Source organism: Podarcis bocagei (genome assembly GCF_964188305.1).
Source record: "Podarcis bocagei genome assembly, chromosome: 5".
Taxonomy (NCBI): domain Eukaryota; kingdom Metazoa; phylum Chordata; class Lepidosauria; order Squamata; family Lacertidae; genus Podarcis; species Podarcis bocagei.
In genome coordinates, this window is record NC_138129.1 from 83497813 (window position 1) to 83525245 (window position 27433).

At 40.2% G+C, this 27433-nt stretch overlaps 2 long non-coding RNA genes across 4 annotated transcripts in view; one reads left to right on the top strand and one right to left on the bottom strand.

The window, feature by feature from the left end:
* LOC308587145 overlaps window positions 1-27433 on the top strand; it is a 145142-nt gene that overhangs the window by 10139 nt on the left and 107570 nt on the right. The window contains exons 1-2 of one of the 3 annotated variants that reach the window (XR_014008226.1): window positions 4926-4986; window positions 27138-27257. This is a non-coding gene — a long non-coding RNA (uncharacterized lncRNA). Of the gene's footprint in view, window positions 1-4925; window positions 4990-27137; window positions 27258-27433 lie in introns of those variants that run through there. The other 2 variants (XR_014008227.1, XR_014008225.1) reach the window with 2 other exon arrangements.
* LOC308587151 lies at window positions 635-27246 on the bottom strand. The gene is made up of 3 exons (XR_014008236.1): window positions 27164-27246; window positions 4939-5229; window positions 635-4303 (listed from the first exon to the last, which is right to left on the bottom strand). It is a non-coding gene; the product is annotated as an uncharacterized lncRNA (long non-coding RNA).

Here is a 27433-nt window from a genome sequence, read left to right on the forward strand (position 1 = left end):
CAGGACAGAGACCCCTGTTTGCCTAAAACCTGTTCAGTCTACCGGCAATTTCTCAGTGACAACCACATGCTGCTCCATCCATATGTAATCTTGTGCCAGGAAAGGCCACTTCCCTTAAAGGGAGGTAGCCGAGTTGCCATTTTCCAGTATAAAAATAACTGGCTACATGCATTCTCCTGCGAAGGTAATTATGCACCTTCCAAAGGATTTCTACCATGGGTGTGTAATATAATTGTCCTCACTTTGTGTGAGCAGACATTACACACAGCCAGCATCTGGCCTGGATCTGTGACCAATATGGTAAAAGCTATTGCTTGGCTCCGTAACATGGGGACAGAGGGAAAGGAGCAATTCTCAACTGAGGCCGAAGGCAGGACATGAAGGAGGCAGAAAGTAAAGCTGAGGGAGAGGAAAAAGGCAGAAACTGGGGGCTTCTGACAGCTCTGGCTCGAGTTGTTTTGGCTGCAAGTAGCAGCTTGTCTCTGTTCAGGGTAATACTTCTTCAGCAACATGCAGCACCTTAAAATACCTGACAATAGGATGCCCTTGTGTCATTAGTATTTGATATTTCAAAACATGGTGCAGAGCAGAGTTAAGGCACAGTAAAATGACAATTGGGGGGGGGGATTAAACTTTGAAAGAGCCAATCCAAAATGAAGCAGTATTTCTACACTTTTTAAAAACTTTGGCTGTTAAGTAAGATCTCCAGAGCCAATCCTTTAAGTGAATCAGAAGTTGGGGAATCTTTAAAATTGACAAGTGCTGATTGTAATAATGATTGTAAAGTAATACATTGCATTTTAATTCCCTCCCCTCCTTATTTTCCTGGGTTGTAGCTCAGTGAAGAGCCAGATCACATATGTTTGCACATCACTTACTGCTTTGTTGCACCAAGCAATGACTTGCCTGTGTGCCATCCCAGGTTAAGAATGACAGAATATTTGTGCCACCCAATGTTAATTCAAATACAATAATTTCCAATGGACACAGATCACACATTTTCCTTAGAATCATAATGTACTGCATAATCAAATTGAGAGAGATTATGTCGCGAGCAGCTGTGTGAGAATTAGCTGTTTCCTTATTTCTCTTTTCCAGGGTCGAATGGTTCTAAGGCAGGTTCTTCTGTGTTTTATTGAGATTTTCTCCCCCTTTTACTGTCTCCTGCTGCAGCAGTGCTATCCTGCTGACCGCTAAAAGCAGGAATTACACATTTTTTAATATCCTTGCAATTCGTTATTTAAATTATCTGACCTCTGTTGTTTTAATGAGCTTAACAGGATTATTTTTCCACTTGAATATTTTCTACTAGTAGGAAATTCCCCCCCGAAGGATTACTTGTGTGCTGCCTTCCTATGTAGCACTATTAATGTTGATGACCAAAAGATGGCAGCACTATTTCCATTGTCATTGCCCGTCTGCTTTTCTGTATATATACTATTAAAGAAGAACCCGGATACAACAAAGCTCCCATCAATGAGCAACAAGAAGGGAGTAGCTAAACTTGTGAGTTGTGCATTTCAACTGCTTAGAGCACTTAGACCTATACATTGCTGGATAATGTATTAAAGACTTCATTTAAAACCATTGCATGTTACATTATACACAGAATTATACCACTTTTTTTTTTTTTGTAAAATTAGCATGGAAAGAAAGAAAAAATTCTAGCAATTTTTCTTTAGTGGTCTACAATTCTCTTTGAACCTATGATTTGACAAGTAATAACCATTTCACTTTTTAAAAGTCATTTTGGGGAACCTGTCACCCTCCATATGTTATGAGACTCCTATCATCTCTGACCATTAGTCATTCTGGCTGGGGCTGATGGGGAATCCAGCAACATCTTTAGTGCTACAGGCTCTCCTCTCCTGCTTTTTAGAGGTTGCAGTTAGGTGCAGATCTCTTTTACAAGTCTGATGTGGGCTTAATCTGAGCCAAGTCACCTGGGTGCTTGATTTGCTGTGATATTTCGAAGGGCTACCCCAGGCACCCCCAATCTGTGGCCCTCCAGATGTTTTGGCCTACAACTCCCATGATCCCTAGCTAACAGGACCAGTGGTCAGGGATGATGGGAATTGTAGTCCAAAACATCTGGAGGGCTGAAGGTTGGCGATGCCAGGGCTACCCCGATATAGTTTGCAACCTGAGGAAGAACTCGGAACAGAGCCCATCCAAAATCCAAAGCTGGTCAAGTTGTTTTGGTACCTGAGCCAGAAAATCCTGCAAGTGCCTTATCTTGTGATTAAAAATATAATAATATTTTTTGTTGTAGATGATGATGAAAAAATGCTTACCTTTCATGGGCCTCACACTGCATAATGGGAGGACTTAACTCCCAACAAAGAAGACCTTCCAAAAAAGTATTCTAGCATGATTTCCAAATATTGATACTCTCCTGACCACTGATAAAATGCAAAGAAGGACAGGGCTCTTGAACTGTTAATAATGGAATAAAGGAAATTTTATCAGGAAGGATTTTTCCTTGCCCAGCCTGACAATCTTATCTATTGCGTTTCCCTCTACTCTACAACTTTTAAACATACATTCACCCCATTTTCTTTTGCATCTGGTCATCCTAGTTCTTAACTATGGAGCAGTTCAATGTCATACGTGTATTTCTACACAGATGAAGACTTCAAGTTAGTATAAGGTGATGGTTTTGCTTTCACTGTTCTCTCCCCGCAAATTGAGACCAGGGCTATACTTAGCCATACCTTCCTCTCATGCATAATTTGCATTTTTTGAGAAACAATTTTAGAGAAACGGGGGGGGGGGAGTTATTGTTTCTTAAAAGTAATAACTAAAAACTTCCTAGTGTGGCTGATCAGCCATTCCTTGCCCTCCCCTGGAGTGAGTGATAATAAAGCACATTATATTTGTTGAAAATTCGAGGACACTCTTGAGTAACGTGAAACACACTGTCCCACTGGGGCTGAATGAACTTGTTTCCTTTGTAGCTTCAACCCCACTTGACCTGGGAGAGAAGCCATGATGATGAATGAATGCTGGCTTCCTAAATGGCAAAGCAAAACACTCACACTACTGCTCAGCTGCCAGTTTGCTTAGCCACCATAGTTAGCATTAACAGCAGATCTAACCTACATATGGAGTACCAAAGAACATTTCCAGAAGGCACTTCCTTATAGCTGCTTCTCTTGCCGCCCCCCCCCCCCGGGCTCCGTCGTCTTCTTTTTAAATCTAATTGAAAGATAGCGTCTCGAGGTGATGACAAAAAGGCATATATCTGACCAGCACTAGATAGGCTTTCCTCAGCTCCGGATACGACTTCTGTAATGCACAAAGCAGCAATAGAGTGTCAGCTCCGAAGCAAAGTTTACGATGTTTTTGAAGATTGTGTTAGTTCCTGTCAAAGTTAACTTAGAAAATGGCCACAGTGTGGCACGGTATGTTGAGATGTTAGTTTATAGATCCTTGGTGGAGCTTGTTCCAGAATTGGTAATATATGGGATGTGAGAGATCAAACGAAAGGAAGGCTTTTTTCCTGTTTTATTAAAAAAAATGATTAAAGAGTTGCAGCATCGTTTTGTTCCTTTTCTACCACATTGATCAGACAAATGGCTAAGAAAGTGGCTGCTGACCTATGTATAACAAACAGGGAAATAAGGAATTATGGGGCTCTATCAGGATCTTGGGTCATTTTGGGGAATCGAAGCTGGTGCTGTTCTTGCTACTTTGCCAAGTGCTTCCTAGTACCAGTTTCACTACTAATGCCCACCATTGTCTGGTAAGCCTACTTGAGGCCTTGCTGTGGTCACCTTGCCCATGGCCCCCTCCAACCCAGTGTGAGTGCTGGTACCACTGAGCTTTACTGTTCTGATTTTCTACGGATAGTTCAGTCCGCACAGCATGAGCAGTGCTATTTTTCTAAAAAAAGAAGAGGTGCCGGAAAACCATGGACACCTCCCTCGTTCTCTTAGAATGACGCACACCTGAGAGGTGCCGGAACTAAGTTCTGGCTAACAAAAAAAAAAAAGCCGTGAGCATGGGATCAAGCATCATTAGGCAAAAGACTCCTGTATTGCAGGGGGTTGGACTAGTTGACCATTGTAGCCCTTCCAATTCTACAATTTTATGATTCTACGCAATGCTATTTTTCAAGAAAATGAGGTGCCGGAACTCACCACGAAAGCCTCTTATAATGGCAATAGTATCTACCTGAGTTCCGGTGAGTTCTAGCTGTAAAATAAAGCCCTGGCTCTATAGCAGGCAAGGAAGCATAGCAGCAGCTTGTTTTCCCACAGCCTCAGAGGTAGGCAGAATCTGCAATTTGCAATCCAGTCAGCTGAAAAATAAAAGAGATTAAAGTTGCAGGTAATTTAGTTATTTACAATGATGGTATCTCACCTGCTCAAGATGGCTAATAAGTCAAAACACCAAAACCATGGTCTGCATCTCCTGCTGTATATTTGCTCCTGCAACAGATTTCCTCTTTCTGCAAAGGAACTTCCTCTTCCACTTGTGCCATACACAGCTCCACCCCCTAAGTGCCCTCAAAAGCAGCTACAGAGGGTTGGAGGACTCTCCGGAGAAGATAGGAGGTGTGGGGTGGAAAGAAAATGGAAGTCCTGTTGCACATTGGATGCAATAGACTATTTCAGATGCAAAAGAATCTCCAGGTTAAACTCAGTCATAAACCAATCCCGGGAACTCTTGACAAAGTGAAGAAGCAAGTGTAATTATTCCTGGCATGCATACTTGAGAGGGTTCACATCTTGAAAGGTATAATAATAATAATAATAATAATAATAATAATAATAATAATAAATATTTATTATTATGTGTGTGGAGGGCTGAGGTTAAGCAGCTTGTCTCAAGTCATGTTTTTGGCAGAAGTAGTAGTTTAACCCAGAGTCTTCCTGGTTCACTAAATAACCCTAGTACTAATTTACAATAGTAAAATCAGGGCTTTTTCCCCACCTCTCAGGTGGGCGCCATTGCCATTCTAAGAGAACGAGGGTGGTGTTCGTGGTGAGTTGCGGCACCTCTTTTTCTAGAAAAATAGCACCGAGCAAAATACTATATGAGTAAACAAGTCTGTTTAAAGCTTCGTGGCGATGTGTGTGGGGGATTAAACGCAGTGTGCCTGATATCTTTTAAGAGAGTTTAATGGATTCCCTAATGGTTGAGAAGGAACTGTAATTGGGGGGCCTATCTAGTAGTTGATTTCTGGATCTTGTCACGCCAGGTAAGTAGACTGATTTTTATAGCCTATACAGTATTCCCGAGGGGAGCAAATTCTGAAGAAAAGGGTTCCAGGCGACTGAGCGTGTTCCATTTGGTTCACTTTGCTGGAATTACTGTGAACCAGTAACTGAAATCTACTCTAATGAAAAAGCTTTAGGGGCTCACTTCGCAGCTACCAGAACTGAAGGCGCTGTGGAGAATAGAAGATGGAAGTCAAAGAAACCAAAACAGCTTTCCTTAAGCTTTCTTTCTGAATCAGTAACTTGCTTGTTTTTTTCCTGTTTTAATGCAGTGTGTATTTGTCTCCGTAAAATCATAGGCAATATAAAAATAGTGGGGGTTTTTTTTTGGGGGTGATATTCTCATCCTAAGTCTGAGGAAGAAAATTGATTATTAAAGGCCTCCACTGTCTCTTTATCAGAGAGAGAACACACCTAAGCAGTGCAATGCTTAAAATGAGGAGAAGGCAGAAAGTAGGTCCCCCATTAAAAGTCTTCCCTCACCTTCCAAGTGTCCCTATTTTTAAGGATTTACAGAAGCCATCCAGGTTTATATTTGATCCTGAAATGTCCCGCTTTTCCTTAGGATGTCCCTGTTTTCATCACAGAAATGTTGGAGGGTATGGAGTTATGCAACCCCTGAGCCAAGGAGATAAGTAAACTATACAACCAGGCATCTGAAAACAGCCCTGTATAGGGGATGTTTAGTTTTTTTAAAAAAGTTTGTTGCTTTATTATGTTTTATATATATTTGAAGCCACCCAGAGTGACTGGGGCGGTGTATAAATAATAAAAGTATTATTATTATTATGGAATAGGATGTCCCTATTTTCATTGGAGAAATGTTGGAGTGTATGCTGGTGGCCATAGATAAGCCATAATATTTCCACATTAGCCATCTGTAAAAAATAAATAAATGGGGGGGGGGCTGAGACAGTGTAAGTTGTAAGGAACTGGTGCCTTTAGGTGAAGTTTGCTACAAGGACATCATTTTATTTTATTTTTCCCTGCGTGTCATCAAAATTAAGGAGTTACCAGGAGTTCATAGATGCATTATTCGCCTTTCAGCCTCTGGTTTTTTTTTACATTTATTAATGTGTAATTGTTTTGGTCTTCTCGTTCTTGGCATGATCTGTCTGCTTTCAAGCATCTCGTGCAAATAGTTTCCCTGTTAACATATCTGAGTGTTTGATGTTTATTTGGGTAATCTGTTTAATAGAAAGAGCTGTATTTTTTCCCATCTGAAGAAAGCAGAATCTACCTCTGTTATTTCCCCCCTCCTCCTGTTCTTGCATCTATTTTTAACACCTTAACAACATGCTAAATAGGAAACTGGAAGGATCAAACAAAAGTCACTTCATGGGAAAATAACAGTGTTAATAGAAAACTAGGAACAATCTAGATATAACAGGTGTTAAGGTTGCTCACTGGGCCTTATCTTTCTCCCCATTTGAGCATGCTCATTATTGTTGTAATATTGATCATACACTTGTTTTAATAGTGTTTATATCGTGTTTGTGAGGGATAGGCAATACATGGTTGGCAGGCCTCAGAACAATTCCATGGAGCCAGCAGACACCTATTTGAAAGTGAATGTGCAGTCCTGATGTATTCACAAATGTGATGACAAAGCTCAATAAGATTTGTTTTTAAAAAATCATATATATATATATATTAGAATCAGAGTATTGCAGAACAAGTGAAAAAGCTACATTTCAACCCCTGCCATGTACATGAGAATGATGTATATGTTATGTTAATTTAAAGCCACCAAATGAGCAGAATTAATACACTTCACAAATGTTTTGACTATCGTAATTTACACAGGTGTTTGATTTGCAAAACCCCACTGTCAAAAACTCTTGCTCATGCCAAATACATCTTCTTATCTCTTTAAAAATGGATTTGTTTGTCTTTGCCAGCTCTTAATGTGAACTTTGTGGCTGTTACCTTGTTTTTTACCCAAACAATCTTTCGGCAAGTCGTTATTAAAGGGTATTCCTCCACCTGGCTCCAAGAAACAAAACAAAAAAATGGAGTAGATATAGCCCCCACAACTTTCAAGCATGAGTGATAGTCCTTAATTTGGAAATAGGTGGTGGCTATGAGCTTTCCATAGCCCTCACCACACTGCTTCCTGGTTTACTTGAAGTTCTAGTAGCCTCCCAGAGCACATTCTCTGCCCAGGCCACAGTTTCTCCCCTCTAACACCACCATGGTTTCTACACATATGACTCCCTGCTTGGCTGCCTGGTTTGCCTATGTGTATGTTTCCATGATGAGTACACCAGCCAGCTGGCCATATTCATCAGGGTGGCTGCAGCTGCAGCAATTTCTGTGTGGGGCGTGGCAGAAGGCAAAAATTGATGGGCTTCCTGTTGCAGCAAAGAAGTTCTTCCCTTCTCTCTAAGCACTAGATCAGCAAATGTAGGTTTGTGAACTCAGGCCAGGGAGGTCTCCTCAGCAGCAACAGCCTTGATAACCTCCTGCCAATTTGAAAATGGCACCGGAAGTTATTGTAAATGAGAAGATGATCATGAAGCATGTAAGTTCCTTTTCCCATTTCCTGCAAAATGTACAAAACAGGCTTCTGAGATCTTAGTAAAGTTGTTGCTTAGTAAAATTGGGATTGGGCTCCAAGGTCTATATCAAGTAGAGCCATGGATCCTAGGCATGCTTGCATGGGAGTAAATTGCACTGTATTCAATAGGACTTCAGTATCCAGAGGGTCACACCCAAACCTAAATTTCAGCCAGTTTAATCCCCTTTAAAAATAAAAACTGATGAAATAAAAATGAATACAGTACAATATGCACCATGTCTTTTGTTCAAGGCTAGACTCCCAAGCTATGTGGAATCAAAGATTCTTCTCTGTTACACAAAAGAAGGGAGGCGTCTCAGAGGAAGTCAGGGTTAGAAATTGAGGTGGCCACAAAACTGCAACAATTTATAATATAGCCACGTTTTAAGACATTTGAAAAGGGTAATAAATAATAAATTTAATAGCTACCTGTGAAAAAATAGGGCTTTCAGCCATTTTGTGTTTGGTTTTTGATTGCATAACAGTTGCTTTTTGCTTTATGGTGTTTTGTACGATTTGGTCTGATTCCTTGTTATTCATCCAGCACTTTTAATGCCACATCAGTATTGGGAGTAGGTTGGGCCAGGTCCAGAAGATTAGAAGACTGACTAGCAGATACAGCCTGATAAAAATAAAGATGCCCATTTAAGAAGAATGTTGTTCCCGCTCTTCCCACACATGGTGCAGGCTGCAGCACATAATCTCTGTTTTTGTGATCTTGATATTGTTTTATTATTAGCTTTGTGCCCCATCCAAGGGTTTCTGGGCAGTATACATGGGACTATTCTTTTTGTCCTATAAAAGGAGGTAGATTAGAATGAGATGCACTATAATTAGTTCCAAGTGAACGAATAAGCCTCATGGCTGAATGGAGATTTGAATCAAGAACCACCAGTCCAAGTCCAACACTCTGACCATTGCACGACAGTATCTTTCACTAGTTTTACTTTGCACCAGCTTTTCCAGATGATCAAACAAAATTTGAAGCTTTTATATTACTCTACATGCAATTTCTGCAAGTGTTGTATTTTCATAAAGGAGCCGTAGAGATCATGGATTGAATGTAGGCTTGCTGTTTCACGAATGTAAGGACCCTTTTGATATGTGGAAGCGAGTTAGGTTATAAGGAGGTTTCCATTACACAGAATGGATGCTCCCCAGTGCCACCTCCCACACTGTCTTGGAGGGCTCCCCAACCCTAGTCTAGAGCAAATATTTTTTTGCGGAGGGGGGCTTGGGAAGCATCTGGTTTGTAAGGTTCCAATTATATGGGCAAATCTGTCTTATTCCTGAAATAGAAATTCATTTTTGTGTCTTCTGAGTAGTTACATAGAAAGGAATATATCTTACAGATTCAAGAGAATGGAGGGGGAAGTGAAAATAAGAAATATATATATATGAGATGCCTTTGATGCAGGAGGTGATGGGGAGGTGTGCAAACAGCCATTGTTTCTGTACCTGAGAATTCCTCTATTGATAGAATAAAAAGAAAATTGCAGAGTAGTTCCGTGAATCTTCCAGGGCTCCAAAGGACTGAAGGGCTTCTCTCTAAATAAAGTGCTCCCTGCTTTTCCTCCCTGGCTCTTTGAATATAAAATTTGATCAAGGGAAAAAAATGAACGTAATAGAAATCAGTTCTCATTTGCTGCTTTATTCATTTAATAAAATGGGCTGTTTGTGAATGGGCTTCCTTTGAAATGAACTATTTCCATGGTAAATGGGTGAGCATTTGAATAGACTGGAAGTGTGGAGAGATAGATAATGCTACTTGCAATGATGCCTATGATAGATGATGGCACATGTCAAATTTTAAATAAATTTAGTGCTCCTGAAATGTGCTAGATTGCCAGTGACTGAAATTACTCTATTTACCAAGCATGAACCACATAACTGCAGCAGTGCCTGGTTTTCCATGCCGACTTGTTTGCTGCTGTCGAATAAGGCAATGCAGAAGTGAAAGCAAGCATACCGCAAAGGAAGCTGTCTTATGTCGAGCCAGACCACTGGTTTATTGTGCTCAGTATTCTCTTTGCTGATTGGCAGTGGCTCTCCAAGGTTTCCCAACCCTACCATAGATTGAATCTAGGACCTTTTCCATGGAAAGCTCTTTAATGCTAAGCGTTGTCCTTTCGCCTTTCTAAAGTAATATTCACTGAACATAGTGGTATTTATTGACTTCAAAGTCATGCCAACACTAACTTGCAAGCCAATTGCTGTTTATCATCTCTGGCAGCCATCAAGGAGCTTCATATACCTTCTTGAAAATCCAAGGTCATTATTTGTCCTGGGTTGGGAGCACCTTCAGAGATGTTGAATAAAGGGGCAATCAGGATTGGGGCCATGCTGTGTCCCCCTATGCCACAGTCTTTGTGAAAATCCCCTCCCACAGCTGATATTTAACCCCATTAGAAGACACTCATTTCCAGTGTGAGAAATGGCAACTAATGGGGCTTTGCAGAGTGGTGGAACTACTGGTACATTCATTGCCTAGCCCAGGCATAGGCAAACTCCGACCTCCAGCTGTTTGGGGACTACAACTCCCATCATTCCTAGCTAACAGAACCAGTGGTCAGGGATGATGGGAGGTGTAGTCCCAAAATATCTGGAGGGCCGAATTTGCCTATGCCTGGCCTAGCCACTTACAGTTCCTGTGAGGAGACAGGACAATTGTGACATCTCCAGACTGGTGCACTAGTTGAGTTTGAACTGTGCCCAATGCCAGCTGACAATGGCTGTGAGATTGGCTTTGGATACAACAGATCAGAGGCCAGCACAGCCTCTCCCCACCCTTCCCTTCTCTTTCGGGCTTTTTGCTGGGTTTCTCCCAATGAGGATATCAACAGCAGGCCTCCTGGCTATTTGGTGGCCAGCAGGAGGCTGACTCACTTGTCAGAGCGGAGCTGAGGGACACCTCCACTCAATCTAAGCCTCAGATAGCTCAGCCTAAACAGGATTTGGATTGCCTTTTAAATCTATTTCCCCAGCTTTGAGCAGTCGATAGTTGCAGAAAATCCTTCTGTCTGTTCAGAGTCTAGTTGTTTTCGTTTAAGCAGCCATTCCTTCAGTATAATTAATTGTCTGCATCAACTTAAAGGCCTGGGTGTCACCTGTGTGCATTTTGTTTAATAGTTTTTATGGTCAGTCCTGCACAGCGTAAGGAAGCATTTTGCTGCATGCAGAAAGGGGTTGAAATGTCACAAGGATGAAACCACTCACAGTGGAAGGTTTTATGGTTGTGGTTTTATCTTTGAGGTCAGTGGGACTTACTCCCAGGTAAGCGAATTAGGAAGATTTGCAGCCTCGTGGACTTGGATGTTTTTGGCTTTGGGTATGCGTGTGGCAGTGCTGCTGTATCTTGAGTTTCATAGTCTTCAAACTTAACCACTTAAAGTTCTCCCTCCTATCCGCGGGGATGACAACACCATCACTAGAATGCCGACACAATAAATGCATGGGTAGCAGGTTTAACAAAAAATATAAATGGATTACGGAAGCCACACAGCTGTTTTGGCACACCACAACAGTTTAACAAAACTGCAGCATTTGAGCTGAACTCTGCTTTTAATAGACTTCTGCACTGGCCCTTGTGGGTACTACCAATTTGTTTCTTTGGAGGGCATCTGAAGCCCATCAGATGTTAATAGTGTTCAGTCACAGCTGAGGTAGGCTGGCTATGAACCAATGATCCAGAGGGAAAAAGCTTCTGTGGCCCATCACCAATCTCCCTGAGCCACCCAGTCTCCTGCAGTCCACTCATCTTTCTGGGCTCATAGCTCTCATAAGTTAATCTTTCTTCTCCTGTGTCTAATGTGATAATCTTTCTTCTCCTACATATCTGCCTTTGACTTCCTTGACAGTAAGGCTGACAAACACCCTCAGTAGTCCCCCCCCCTCCCTTTGTTGCACAGAAGTATTAGTCAGGAGTACAGTTTGAAGTAAAATGGATATCTAAAAATAAAAAGACATGTGCCGAAACCGTTTTCATGCATTCAGCTGAATGCCGAAGGCACATGCGGATGCTTGAGTGTGGCTAATGAGGGTGGTTCCACCCTCCTCGTTCATTCATTGAATTCACGAGGGGTTTTGTGAATAAGGCTTATATTTTTTAGAGTTCTGTGGAGTTTTTAATATAGTTTTGTTGTGTTAGTTATGATATATAACTGAATTGAATTATGATTATCAGTTGGATTGTTTTGAAAAATTATTCTTAAACCGTACTATGTACAGAATGGTACCTTGGTTTAAGAACAGCTTAGTTTATGAACAACTTGGATTAAGAACGCTGCAAACCCAGAAGTAGGTGTTTTGGTTTGTGAACTTTGCCTTGGAAGCAGAACATGTTTCACTTCCTGTTGAGTGTGTTCCATTTGTAAACTGTGTCCCCCGCTGCTATGGGAAAGCACACCTTTGTTTAAGAACGGACTCCCAGAATGGATTAAGTTTGTAAACCAAGTTACCACTCTACTGCTTTTATTGCTGCTATTACCAGCTTTTGTTGAAACATTTTTTAATTTGGATGAATTATTATAATAGTTGATTTTGAGTGGTTGTCATGAACTGAATTACTTTATTTGAAATGCTGATGTTGGTGTTTGTTACAGGTTGCTGTTTGCTACTGCAGTTCTTCCTTTATTTTTTTCTTTCTTCTCCATACCTCAATAATCCTTTCTACTTCTGATCAACATGTGAGGAATGGTTATTGATCAATCAATTTCTGTACCACCTTTCAACAGTCAAATCACACTTTCAGCCATGGTGCCCCATCGGAGGAATTCCCTTCCCAAGGAAGCTTGTCTGGCACAGACTCTCATTATATTTTAGGCATCAGGCAAAGTATCCTATACTTGTATCCTATCCTTCAGTGTATAATCTCAGAGTGGTTTACCATACATCACAACACATTAAAAAAAAAATACAAGAAACACGATTGTATAACGCCTCAAAATCCAGAGAGCAGCTCCCTTCGTTTAACAACATTCTGAAATACAGATTCCTGCTATTCCTTAAAAACCAAGCTCCCATCTGGGGCATTTTTACCTGTTCCCTTTTCTCATTTTGAGAAAATTCTTATTTAACATCACCTTGGCTTGAACGAAAGACAGCTAAAATGCTACTCTCATCCTTGAGCTGTGACAGGAGCAGCATCACAAGGAGAAAACCATTTGCAGCCATCCTTACTGACACTGAAACATCACATGCAATGGCCTGGTTTGAATATTCCGCTCCTGGGACTACAGCTAGCCTTAGTGTCATGACTGGATGATGCGTTTGGGGACAGGATGTTCCTGCTGGTTCAGAAGGTTCAGAGGCTGGTCCTTTGTCACTATTCCATGCACCAAGGCATGGAAGTGAAAGTAGCAAAATTCTCTTCCCTTCTAATGCACTGACTGCTAGTGCTGTTCTTAACCTTTCCTCCGATTGCTTCCAGATTGATCTGTTTATTGAGCATTACTCCTGATCTGTTTGCACAAAATTTGCATGGATTTTATATTATACCACTGTCAAGTGGTAGTTAGCACACACTCTAAAATACATTTCTCCATTACTTTTTCCTTTTACTGTAAAAAGTCATTTTTTTAAAAAAAGCACATTTGTTGCACATGAGTGCTGTAGTGCTGTTTATCACAATGTACCACTCTTTTGGTACAGCTCTAAAGTGCTGACAGACTGAAAGTAACCACTGGAAGTGACTAGTTTGCATACGTGCTGCCTCTCTGCAGATATTTACTCCTCTTCATCCATGGTGGGGCACAACACCACATAATTATTAATTGCCAGGAGTGACTGCTCAAATATGACTACAGTGGTTCTGAAAAGTCTGAAAATGGGACAGTGTTATATCTAGCTGTCAAAACCTGTCCTATAAAGTTCACATCACAACAGAAGCCAGCACTCTAGCATATGGCAAGAAAGAGATGTACAAATAAGTTGTCATATTTTTCTTGTAATCAGTGTATCTTGGACCATGGATGACATGGATTGAAAGTTTCTAGAATGGGATAATGACTCTGGGAGGCATAGCATTCTACTCAGTTAGCTAATGAAAATATTATATTCCATTTCTTCTTTCCTCTGTTGCATTACAGCACTTGATTTATCTGTTCAGGAACAGTTTACCACTTATCTTTACAGTTTGTAATACTGCCGTAGGGAATAAACATTTTATTTCTGCAAACAATCCCCAGAAATAGATTTTTTGTTGTTACTGTTACTGAAAGCAGTTTGTTTTTAATAATACACATTGAATTTTAGAGCCTGATTCCTTATGGAACCATAAAATGCAAGCCAATCTCAGCATCTGACTTCCTCTCTTTGTCAACTTTTTACCAGATGTGCTGAATTGTCTGCATGATCAGCTTCTGAAAACAAAGTACAGTGTTAAGAACATAAAAAATTGGATTGCTAGTGCATTGAGTCCAACACCCTGTGGCAAGCCAGATGCTGTCATAAGCTTTCAAGAATGGTATGATGGAAAAAGCCACTATTTTATCCCTAGCATGTGTTGTTCAAGGTACACTGCCTTTGAACATGGAGTCTCCATTTTGGGGCTGTTATGTTACAGGCCTGTAGAAGTGCATTGGGAATTTGATGAAAAATTATGTTGTCTTTGTAGAGAGGAGTGATAGATGTTGCTTGTTATCTACTGCTGTTAGTTATTAGTAACATGTAAAAGGAGGTGAGAACTCCCATAATGGTCTGGATTCGAATTCAGATTTCCCAGTTTAGCATTCCCAACAATTAATAATTTTGGTTTCTTGTGTAGTGAGAAAGTACATTAATTCTACATGAAGGTCTAATATTTCACAGAATTGTAGAGTTGGAAGGGACCTGAAGCGTCATCTAGTCCAACCACCTGCAATGCAGGAATCACAGCTAAAGAATCACTGACAGATGACCAGCCAACCTCTGTTTACAAAACCTTCATTGAAGGAGAATTCACCACCTTCCAAGGCAGTCTGTTCCACTGTTGAACAGTTCTTACCACCAGAAAGTTCTTCCTGAGGTTTAGTAAGAATCTCATTTCTTGCCCTTAAAGGTATACACTGTTCTGGAGATGTAGCTTCTTATCAGCTTTCTGCTCTAGTATTTACAAGAGTAGAAGGGAACATCCGCCAAAAAGCTGGAATGGTGCATTGCCAGAGGTTACTTTGCTAACTCTACAGCCTTCCATAGCCCTTGCCTCTAGTGTGAACTGGCCATAAATCAACAAGTGATTGGTGTACATGCTCTTACTTAGCATTACAACAGCTAGATGTAGATGCAAAAGACCGCTGTGTAGATTTGCTTTGTGTGTTTTCCGTTCTGCAACAGAGAAAAAGCTTGGGGTCAAGGAAGAGGGTGCAGGGAATGTTTCACCCCGCAGTCTTCTGCATTTTTACCTGAAAGTAAAATCTCATTGCCATGGGTCTTACTTCCAAGCACTTTATGCACAAGACCTCAGCCTTAAAGCAATAATGTCCCAGCAGGTGGTGTTGAATTTTATGGCTTCTAAAAATCCAATGGCTTTATATTTATTTTTATATCTCCACCTCCTGCAAAACTTCTTTCTTTTGTCCTCATTGATCATTTCAGCTGCTGATCCATCTCTTCTTCATCCTTTTTCCAGTAGCCACTCTTGCTACTGCCAGGATTACTGCTTCTGTGGCCTAAACTGACCAGAATTGGATACAGGTTACTGACTGCTTTGGATTGCAGGTTGCTAAAGTGTGTCACTGCTTTGTTGGCATCCTTCTGAACAAATTGATCCTAACTTGTCCAACATAACACGTATTGCCCTTTGCTCTCCTTGCCTCTCACATTTCCCTACAAAACACCTCTACTTTGATCACCTTGCATATCCCCTTCCATTTTTTCCACTAATTTCCTTTTTGTCTCTGCCTTACACTTCAAGCTTAATACTCTCACTTTTTAAGGCCTTGTAGAATTGATTGCTGCCTACAAAGTGGTGCTTGTTCCTCGTTGCATGATATGCTTCTCTCCCATTCTTTTCAACGTAACATCTCCTTTGTTTCCACCTCCTTCCTTTCCCATGGCATTTTCCCCTCTCTGTGTTGTCTGTCCTTGAGTCTTCTTCTATCCCAACCTTTCTGTCTGCCTTGTGGGAGGCTAGATGGAAAACTTTGAACAATCTAGTTCTAATATAGATGTCTTAATGGACCGACAAAGGATGTATTCTGGTTGTGCATAGACTTGGTAATTTAGCACTCGGTTGCATTGCATATGAGACTCTGAGCAGCCAGATACTGTAGAGAAGTGAAGGATGGTGCGGAGGCATGTAAATGAATAATAATTCCACTGTTCCACGTACTTTAAACTCTGGCTGTTTAACTATTAATATTCTAGGTTTATATGATAAGATAAATTGGTACCACTTAGAATACGTAATGGGCTTACTTGAGGTGTTTACTGCTGGGACCTAGGATTTAGAATGCATTTTAGGTTCACTTCCAAGGTTTAAAGGGCCTCAGACGCACACTTCTCTTGAAATTAAGATTATTTGTGGGTTTTGATTTTTGCTCCCCGTACCTGGTATCCCTTTCCAGTTGTAATAATGTTATCAGTGCATGTATTTAGAAAGATTATTTTGCAGCATTTGGCTGTAAGGACCTTTGTGATTTACTGGAAGGTTCTGCTAATTCATTTACATACAAAATGAGATTATTTGTTACCACATTTAAACTTTTTTAACAGTCATTAGTATTACTTTGTGCTGCACTTATAAATGAACAGAAGGCAACCCTGTTTAAACCGCAAGCCTGTCTTTGTGTTGATGAAGACACTGGCTTTCAGTAAATCCATAGTACTAAGGAGAGATCAGAGGATCCAGATCTGTTCCTTTATGCAGAGTAATAATGCTCCTTCCCTTGTCTTCTATCCCATCTGACTGTCTTGAATCAGACAGCACTGAATATCCATGTGTGGGCATAACAGTTTTAGATGTGCCCAAGCCTGGATAATTTAGTCAGTATTCCAGATGAAATTTGAGATGATCCTAGATAAAACCCAGGAATCGGATGCCTGATATGGGTCCCAGTACTTGGGATTTATGCATTAAGGACATGATGCCTGCTTGTGAATTGACCTCCGGTAGTGTTGAAGTGCAGGATGTACATGTGAAGAGGGGAGACATGGTCGTGTTTCCCACCATATGTAGGGGAGTGGTGGTGGGGCAAAGCTAAGATTTAATCCAGCCCATAGGCATCTATATGTGGGGATGAGGAAGACAGACAGAAGTGGTTTGGAAAGCTTTTACTAGAGCCGCGGTGAAACATGCAGGCTGCTTTTCTTTTTAAAACCTGTTCAGCCAGGTGATTGGATGCAATAAAAATGTGCAAAAATACCTTTGGCTGCTTTACTGTCCTCCCCCCTAAATAATGACCTTTTTATTTGATTTCTGCCAAATTGAAAAGGAAAGTATTACAAAATGGTTTACAGATTGTATTCATTGCAGGTAAGATTGAAATGAGTATACCCTAGAGGGTTGGAAATGTAGTGCCTGAGGAACTGAATTTCCTTTAATGTTGGTGTGTTTAGAAAAACGATTTAATTCTTGTGGGGAATCTGTTTTGAACGTTATTCAAGATACTACTTGTGGTTGGCTCCAGATGAAATTTCACTTGACTATGTAAGCAGTATTTTGGATGTGGAACTATTTGTATTAACTTTCAGCTGCTGTGATCCGCTTTGTCAGTTAGCGTTTCTGGGGGGTGGGTGGGGGGTGGGACGGGATAAAATTATAATAAATGAAGGATGAATTTGTTAATCCCTATTTGTTAACTCTTAATTAAGCAGGGATTGAAGAATAAAATGTGAAGTTTTCTGGGTCCTAGGCCGTGGCATGAACACATGAATTGTAAGAGTATAAAATGTCACTGACAAATTTAAGTGCAACTTTGTGAAAGAAAGGAAAGGCTTTGTAATTATTCAGTTTTGAGAGATATTGGAGTGGAGTGATTTAGGATGGGCATTCATAGGAAACCCAAGTTAAAATGCCCCTCCCTCCATCATTTATGTATTTATTTATTTGATTGATTGATATACTGCCCTTCATCATAAGCCCTTAGGGCAGTTCACAGAACCATAAAGCTCCGTCAGTGGTCACTTTCTCCTTACAAGATTAACATGAGCAGAAAATTACAGATTTCTTTATAAACTGCCCTGAGTTCCAGATGCAACTGTGATGAATTTGTTGGCATCTGTCTGTCCTGAGAAACAATGGAGCGCAAAGGTGTAAGAGACAATGGAGGTGAAGTCAAACTGCTGACTGCAGAGACCTGTTCTGTCCACTGTTGTACAGTGACCGCATTTGCATGTCACATTAAACCATAGTTTAGTGGAACATGAGCAAGCAAAAAGCAAGCCACAGCAAGCCTTAGGTTTGTGCACTCCCCTGGGAAGATGAGCTCAGAATTTGGATAGAGAGAAGCTTTTCTCCCTATTTTAATAACCCAGGGCCATCTAGTGAGGATGGCTGTTGGAACTTTCAAGGCACACAAAGGAAGGTACTTCTTTACACCACACATAGTTCATAGAATCTTAAAAGCTGGAAGGGACCCAAGTAAGAGCTGTTTAACAGTGGAACGGTTTCCCTTGGGAGGTTGTAGACTCTCCTTCCTTGGAGGTTTTTAAGCAGAGGTTGGATGGCCATCTGTCATAGATGCTTTCGCTGGGATTCCTGCATTTCAGGGGGTTGGACTAGATGACCCTTTGGGTCCATTCCAACTCTTCAATTATTTTATGAAAACAAATACAATAATTTCCACATTTGAATGCAGCCAAAGTCCAACCGCTTATGCTTTCTGGAAGTACTGTAATATGTCCTAATACGAGTTATATTTTAGCAGCCAGAGTTTAGCAGGTTTATGAGACACACACACACACACACACACACACACACACGTTAATGCCCCTATTCACATGTGAATATTGACAATCCCATTTGAATTTTTATGAGTGTCTGAAAACTCAATAGCGCTGATGAATGTTGCCTTCACCCAAATGTAATCATGAGCATTAACTCAAATATGTCTAAAAACTGGGGGGAAATATATATCTTTGTTTGGGTCTCATATAATTCAGCTAGGGTTGATCACATTCATATGTGCAAGTTGACATTCACCAAATTTTGGACATAAATTGCAACATATATGTAGAGTGGGTGGAATCTTTTTGTTTGTTTGTTTGTTGAATATTTTATTACTTGAATATAAGAACAACATATAATCAAATACAAGCAATCAAATAGTTTTCCCCTACCTCCCCAAAAAACACCCCCAACTACATCCAGGTAATTACATTGGTAATATAATCAAATAAAAAATTATTTCTACAGTTGCTGGTTTAAAAAATGTCATTCTTTTTTTTTAAAAAAGAACTATATATGACTTGCCTTAAAGAGTGGGATTTTGGGAAGGGGCAGGACAAAAATTGGAAATAAAGAAATAAATGAAAGCTTTGAAAATCACTTATCAGACGTAATAAGTTTCCCAGCTGCCCAGGAATTAGTCTGGTGAATTTACACATGCTGCACATGTCTCTCACTGCTGATTTTACATGTCTTGCAACTGACATTCCACTTGCTACTAAAAAGTGTGCTTGTGGAGTTTTGTTCCTGAAATCCTTTGGTCTGACTCCTGTGAGTCTTGAGTGTCATTCCAGCTCCAGTAACTAATGCGGGTAGCACAGGTAGATGGATCTGACAGGACTGAGAACTAACAGCGTGTCAGACGCTTTTCTCCAATGAAGGCTATAGATCAGACCCAGGAATCTGCTGGAGCCGAAGAGGGTGACAAGGGAATAACATCCCTTTCTCTTCCATCGACAGGGGTAATAACTCCTGGCTCTCTAGGGACAGATTGTAAAAGCCAATAGCTAGGAGCTATGAAGCAGGGAGGGCAGAAGAATTGAAAATTAAAGAGGGAGTGAAAATTTGGTGTAAGGCTTTAGTGAGAGGTTGGAATAAAACATCAAATGTCACTCGTTTAATTGCCTTATTGTTGATGTAGGGGGGTCTTGAAATTTTAATTTTTATGACTTTAAACAGTCTAGTTAAAATGATTAAATAACACACACCGTATTTGTGGGTAGGTCAGCTACACACACACACGCACACACATCCATCCCATGTGTTTTGCATATTTGGCTAGCTTTTGTGTATTCTGCTTCATTGAGTGTTGAAATAGTGAAAAAAGGGTTTAGAACACCCCCCCCCACTAAAAATGTTAAGAGCTATTGCAAAAACGTAAATGCATAAGTTCATGAAAGTACAATTTCTCTCTTTCTCTGGCTCTCTGTATGCATATGAGCACTGCGACATAGCATGCTCTGTGTATGCAGTATATAGTGTGTTAAATGTATTTAAAAGGTATTCCCATATTTTATTCATATTAGTAAAAGCATATATTTTACTTTGATTTCAGAGAAGCTATATAAATTCTAACCCGTTAAACTTTAGCCTGGATATTTATTTATTGTTTACAGTCTTTGTGTGTGTACACAAATCACAGCCCAAGGGAGTGATTTTATTTATTTCTACAGTAGTTGATGCAATCACAAAGTTTTTATGATAAAGCCTTCAAACCACCTATTGGTTTAAATGTGGTTAGTCCATAGCAGGTTGTTTGAGCTTTTCAGCTTAACTTGGTTTAGGATCTCATCCTTGGATTGCAATTCTTGCAGATACTAATTTGGAAGTAAGCTTCTCTTCAAGAACTCTGGTAGGATTTTCAGCATTAGGTTATCATCCTGGGGCTCAGGATGTGAAAAACAACTGCATAACAGTATCCCCAGCAAATTAAATCAGCCCAAGTATTTAGCCTACTGAGAGGTCTTTATTGTGTTTTGTTATAATACTTCACAATGAAACAATCTTAAAAGATTTTACAGAACTGGCTGCAGTCGTGAACGGACTTTCTCTGGTGCAATCCTGTATCTTTTAGAACAATTTATTCTAGAGTAAATGATTGCCACGGCATGTGTTTGCACATGTAACAGAAAGGCAGAACAAAGCAGCAATAATAGATCTGGCTTTGCCAACACCAGTAGCTGCAAAGTAGCTTTTAAGAAGTGATGTGCTCAAAGGTTATCTTTGTTATATGAGATGTACTTACTTAGTTTTTAAAGTGTGACTGGTGTTTAGTTAAATCTTTTACAGACTCAGTTCACTGAAGGTGACAGAAGTACTCACTTGAGCTCAATGAGAAGTAGACATGACAGTAAATTTTTCAGTCCCAGACAGGGGATCTTGTTATAGGAGTCAGTATGGGGGTCAGGGCAGAGCCTGTTGATGATTGAGGAAAAGAGAAGTAAATTCATTCTGCTCCAGGCACTTTGTCAAGTGCCAGTAGCTTACCATTGAGAACTAGTCACCCGTTCGAGTCTTACAGCCCTAGAGGTCACTCATTTGATATAAATCATAGCACTGCATAGGCTCAGCAACCCATTGCCATTCAGGATGAAAATAAAAAAGAGGAATGCAGCCTTCTGAATGGAAATGACTGCGAACGTCCCCACCACATGTTGCTGTTTAATGCAATATGCGGCTCGATATTGATCTCCAGAATCAAGTCATTAAAATGTGCAGGTTTTTTTGTTTATTGGAATGAAGCAATTAAATGGTTCAGTTATGCCAGACCTTACCTTTTCTGATGAAAACTATTGATTTCTTGCCACAGCTTTATAAGCGACAATGTTTTTGATTACTCTTGACAAACCTCCTTGGAGTGTTAATTAAAATTGTACCAGATGAGCAGGTGTGGGAGATCATTAGATTGCCCGGATCACACACCACACTTCATATTCTGCAGCCTTGCATAATGAATAGGGCACAAGAGGGGGAAAACAATATCTTAATCAGCAGAATTAGCATCTTTGCTTAAACCCCCCCAACAACCAACTAGGTGGCATTCAGTTTTACAGTACCGACATCCATCAGCTGTTGGAGAACTTCAGTGTCACTGACTACACTTCCTCTTTTATAATAGTAATTTGTTTCAAAGGACAAGTCTAGTCACTTTTATTTTTAAAGCACAAAAGATTACACTATACTAGAAAGGCAAGAGACAGCATGAAAATAAACAGTTAGGATGAAGCTATGCATCCAATTATCTTTTTAATGCAAAAAATGCTATGAATTTTGCCAGAAGAAATATTTCAACATGTATTCTATTGATTTCTTGTATTCTTCTTGTTGCTGGACTAAATGTTTTGGTAACTATGTCATGAAAGACATTGATTTGGTTAGCTTTTGAAGTGAAGCCAACAAAGGGAGGTTCTTTTTTTTAAAATTTGCATCAGCAATTTTATTTTGTACATTTATCAAAATTGACTTTTTGGGGAAGGCATTATGATTGCAGTCTGATGCACACATATATATACAGCCTGATTTTATGTGTAAGTTCAGTAGGGCTTACTCAAAGAAACCCACACTGAATTCTGGCATAAGGCGAGGCTATATTATTTACTCTCAATGTTGATTTTTAAAATAGTGCCTGAAGTTAAAAATCCACAATCATGGTTGGAACCGAGGCTCCTGCGACAATGGAAGTTTGTTTTGATAGACAGCTTTGCACTGACAACCACACACACAAAATGACCAAAGACGAGGAAGGAAAGGAAGAAACACAGAGTATATAGCACAGGGCTGAGGTTTGGAGTGATGCAGAGGAATGTGTAGAACAGCTGCTCACAAAATACCTGCCTTGTAAGTAAATGGAAAGCTTCAGCTTCTATTAATTTGACTGGTGTGCTCTAGTCAACAGTAACGAAAATCCTATGTGATGTGCTTGCAATGCAGCCCCCATTACATTTGAATAGACAATTTGGGACTGCACTGCTTTTTCTTCTTTTTGAAGTGTGCTGTTTTACACTGTGAGCAATTGAGATATGACATAAAAAAGCGTGAGGTTTTGCAGACGAGTGCTAGCTTAGAATGACTATTATTATTTCTACTAATACTGTATTATAATTGTTGTTATTTTATTCCTGTATGACCCTTCCTCCTGGTTGGGAACCCAGACTGGAGTACATCATAAATAAGATATAGTCAATTAAAGCAACATTACATTGAAACCAATCTAAAAACTCCTAACATCAAGCAGAACCCAACTAAAACCTGTAATAACATTTTTCAGCTGCTTGGTACCTGTAAAGGATGCAAGCAGTTTCTGCCTTAAAGTACCAAGTAGAGGCATGCCCTACACTCACCACCCCCTCCCTTCAAAAAAAGGCTGGTGACCCCTACTTTACTTACATGGTCCACATAAATGGAAAAACACACACCAGTGCCTTTTAAATAGATAATTTACAACACAATTCTAGACATGCCTGCTTAGAAATAAGGCCCACTGAGTTTGATAGGGCTTACTCCCAGGTAAGTGGGTATAGAACTGCAGCCCTAACTGACCATCCCTTTTGACTTTTGTTGAAATGACATGCTTGTGTTAGTTTTCCATAGCTTAACAATTAGAGTGATGTGTTGAATTTTCCTGTATGATTATGCACCAGTTATCGAATTATTCAGCAATACGCATTTTCTCGGGATCTTAAGTGACATACAAGCTAAGTATACCAGCCCCTTTGCTAAACTAATAGAAGAAACAAAGAGGGAAGAGAATGGAAATGGCAATGTTCGCACATTATAAGGCATAAACCGCAAGGTTCCTGCCCTCTCCCAGCTCACACTAAGGCTGTGTATATGCTCCTGTTTACTTGGCATCCAGTGCACTCCTGCTGCAAGTCTGGCAGCATTAACCACAACAAACCTTTATCCTGTCGTTTGTAATGAAATGCTACAGTTTGATGTGTTTCCCCCACAAACCACATTCAATCTTCAATCTAACGTGTACAGAGCCTAAGAGGGAGGGAAACATGGTCCCTGCCTGGTTTAGTGTTACTCCAAACAAATCACAACCTGTAGCCAAATTTTATTATTGGCTTACAGGTCATTGGATGCAGTGATAAATCCAAGGTGGTGGTTTGCTTTCTCTGGGTGGAATTAAGCAGTTTTGCTAGTGCACAAAAAACCATGGTTTATGGTGTACTGTGATGTGCAAACACCGCAGGAATTGTTGAAGGCTATCTCCTACCACAACCAACACGCTATTCTGTAACCTGAGCCCTTTTGTACACAAAGTTACTTGCCAAATCTGCCCAGTAGTACACGTAAGACAATCACAATATGCCTGCAGGTGCATTGTGGGAAATGAATAATCTCTGCTGGCTCATGGAGAATTAACCTAACGGCAGTCCTTAACATAGGATGTCCGCGTATGGGATGTGCTAGGTGAGGAATGCCGGATTATACCCCAGGATAGTGGTGGTGATCTCTGGCCCCATAATCTTAAATTCTGAAGTGAAAAAAGAAGAGTTGATGGAAGCACTAGGTACTAACAGGAGCTAAGCTAAGACATTTTTGCTGTCTGCTGCTGAGCAGCAACCCCACATGCACCCTCAAGTCAAGGTGCATTAGTTCCCTCAATGAAGACATGGGGTTGTATATTTTTGACTAACTCACAGTGCCCCTGATGATACACAAAGAGAACATTTTATTTCAGAAGGAACATGGCTATACTATCCCATAGGGTTGATAGGACCCGTATCACAAAGAACTGAAGAGGGCTAAAGATAACTTCACTATAAAGTGTATCCTCTGGATTTATAAATGCTATGCCCCCACTCTGCTGCCTTTATCCACAAGGAACCTATCCTATCCTTGCTGAGGGAGGAGGGTGGTTCAGGTGGAATGATTATGCAGGGCTACTGATACTGCCAACCTCCAGCATCTGTTTTTCTGAGTTTGTCTAATCTCTGCCCTGGGTGCAATAATGGGGACTGGAATTAAGGTCTTCATCCATCACTAAATTTCTTAAAGCAAATCCCTAATTGCTGACTAGGTCTATTAGGGCTGCATAACCTACTGTGATGACAATGCTACCAAAATTCAGTGCAGCACATTGTTTTATGTAGATGGAACAGTCTATAGGTTTTAGAATATCAATTCCCCCTTTTGTTTAAGTAGAACTCCATTGTTTTATTTATTACTAAATTGCTCTTTTGTTGCTTCCTGACGGTTTGATTTGTTGCGCTGGTTACATATCAAATGAGCCAAAGTCTCTTGGAATGAGTGGCTCTCTTTCTTTATTCTTCGAGCCATATTGAAAACCATTCCTGTCAGCTGATACTCTCCTAAGTAGCTTGGGAGAACTTTGGCATAGTTTGCCTAACCTTACAAACAGTAAAAGCTAAACTCGCCTTTGATTAAAATAATAATAATAAAGCCAGAGGACTTTGGCACAGAGCCATTAAGGATGCAGGTGACGTTTGTAGCAGGCTTGACAGAATATTTCGCAAAACAGTAAATGTTCTCCTGAGGGTCCCTCAAATGGGCTGCGGCACTTTGCTTGTACTTAACATATATCAACTGTCACCCAATGGCAGTCACCGCTGAACTGAGCACAATGGAACATCCAGATGGGCTAAACAAAGTGAGCAAATGTTCAATGCTATTAAAAGCTGTTTACATCAACTTCCAGTATTTCATGTGGTGAAGTTTATATTGTGTCACCTCTGAGCTGCTTAGCTCCATCCACTGCCAGCCGACACTTTTGTAAACTATTGTTGCTTATGTATGAAAACGCTGTACGTGCTACAGAGCATTTAAACAGCAGGGAACAGTCCATTGTATGCTAATTGCTTACTCCCAAGTATTTTAAATGATCTTAGTTTCTACTTAGCAGATCTCCTTTGCAGACTTCTTTTCCAGCCTTATTGTTCTTCTAACCAACAGGTGAACCATCAGGATTTGTTTTATTTTATTTTCCCTCCCACTTTCAAATCTGCACACACTTTGTGCCATATGCAAATTTGCTGCGCGCAAGTAAGATGATGTCGGATGAGACGGAATTTCAAGGAATCATGCTTTCCCCATAATTGTGTTTCTGTACTAGAAAAAGCTTAACCTGGTGAATCCCAACAGGCAGAGATACAGCTATAATATATACATAGGAAAAACTCTTGCAGAATTAGATAGCCAGACTAGTTATTCACATTTTCTGGAAGTTGATTTGAAGAGATGTCTCTTTCTCTTTAAGTTGCTTATTGTTCCACCCATTCTTGGATAAGTGCTGCAGCTTAGTGGCAGAACAAGTGGACCGTTACTGAGGTGGATGGACTAATGAAGCCGCCCAGAGTGGCTGGGGAAACCCAGCCAGATGGGCAGGGTACAAATAAATTATTATTATTATTATTATTATTATTATTATTATTATTATTATTATTATTATTAATCTGGCTTAATCTAAGGCAGCTTTCCATGTGCCTTAATTATTGGAGCCTCTTCCATTACCTTTTTTAAAAAAAATGAATTTGCAGGTGGGGGGTTTCATCTGTTTGTTGCTTACACCAAATTTCTTTTTAAAAAGGCGGTCTAGTTCATGATTCCAGGACATGACTGCTCCAGGTTCCCACTTTTGCCAGCAAACTGTATCAAATGTGTGTGGATGTATGTATAGGTGCTATTTCCCTTTTTTGAAAAATGAAAGCAAAGAAAGAAGAGTTTCCCATTTTGGGAGGAGTAGGTGTGTTTGGGAAATGTGTAAAGGTTAAAAGAAGGGTAGCAAATAGGATAAAACTGAAATGAACTAAAATAGGCGTGCTTGTCTGCATACACAATGTGACTTTGTTCAGTCCCTTACATAGAAGAGATTTATTCTGGAGTGAGCCAGTCCTGTGTGCTTGGAGAGCTCCAGTTCTGCTTGCTGCCCATTTGCTTTATATAAGGTCTGTACCTTCAAGTGTATCAGATTGTTCCAAAGCCTCTGCATTCATGCTTGACAGAGGTCAAACCTCGTGCCTTTAGATGAGCCCTTGGAGCCAGTTTGTCAATCCAAATGCAAGCTGCTCAACTTCCTGTTTATGCCTGTGCTGAGTTACATATCCGGACTTCCTTGCCTTCAGCTGCAGGTTTTTCCGTACTCCCTAGGAGATCCCTTCCTTAAAATGGTTTCTTATCATTTAAGCAGGCTGCTGGAATTTTGCTAATTCCTGTTTCACTTAACACATGTGAAGTTCTGCATTGACTACACAGGCCATACAGTGTTGTGAAAAGCTGATTTAAATAACAATGTACGATCAGAGAGGGCATTAAATGCAATATTTTGATTACCTGTTAAAGGCACTTCCTGTAAACGGACCTCAAGTTGCTATCAATGAAAGTGTGATCTTGTAAATTTAAGTTGTAGTTAGGATTTTGCTGATGACCGTTTTGTGTACCTTTAAAAAGATTATCCTTGCACCTCAAGGTTAATTTTGGCTGACACTGCAAGTGGTTTTAAAACTGATAATCTCTCCACTAGATGCTGATGCTGAATCCTACTAGTACTTGTTCCTGCACTTACAAGCTTGCCATCTAAAATTAAACACTGGGAGCAAGCAACAGAAGAAGATGCCTAAGCTGAAAGAGACAAGTTAGCCAGGTGAGCAAATGTAATTGCACATGCTACACCTTTTCAAAGGTAGCCTCCCAGTTACGGAACCGTATTCTAAACGTGATCCGTCAGGCCTCATCCCTTGGCAGTTTTACACAGTCCTTAAAGAGCCATCTTTTTATCATGGCCCTTGAGAGCCAATCTGTAAATTGGTCATTTTATTT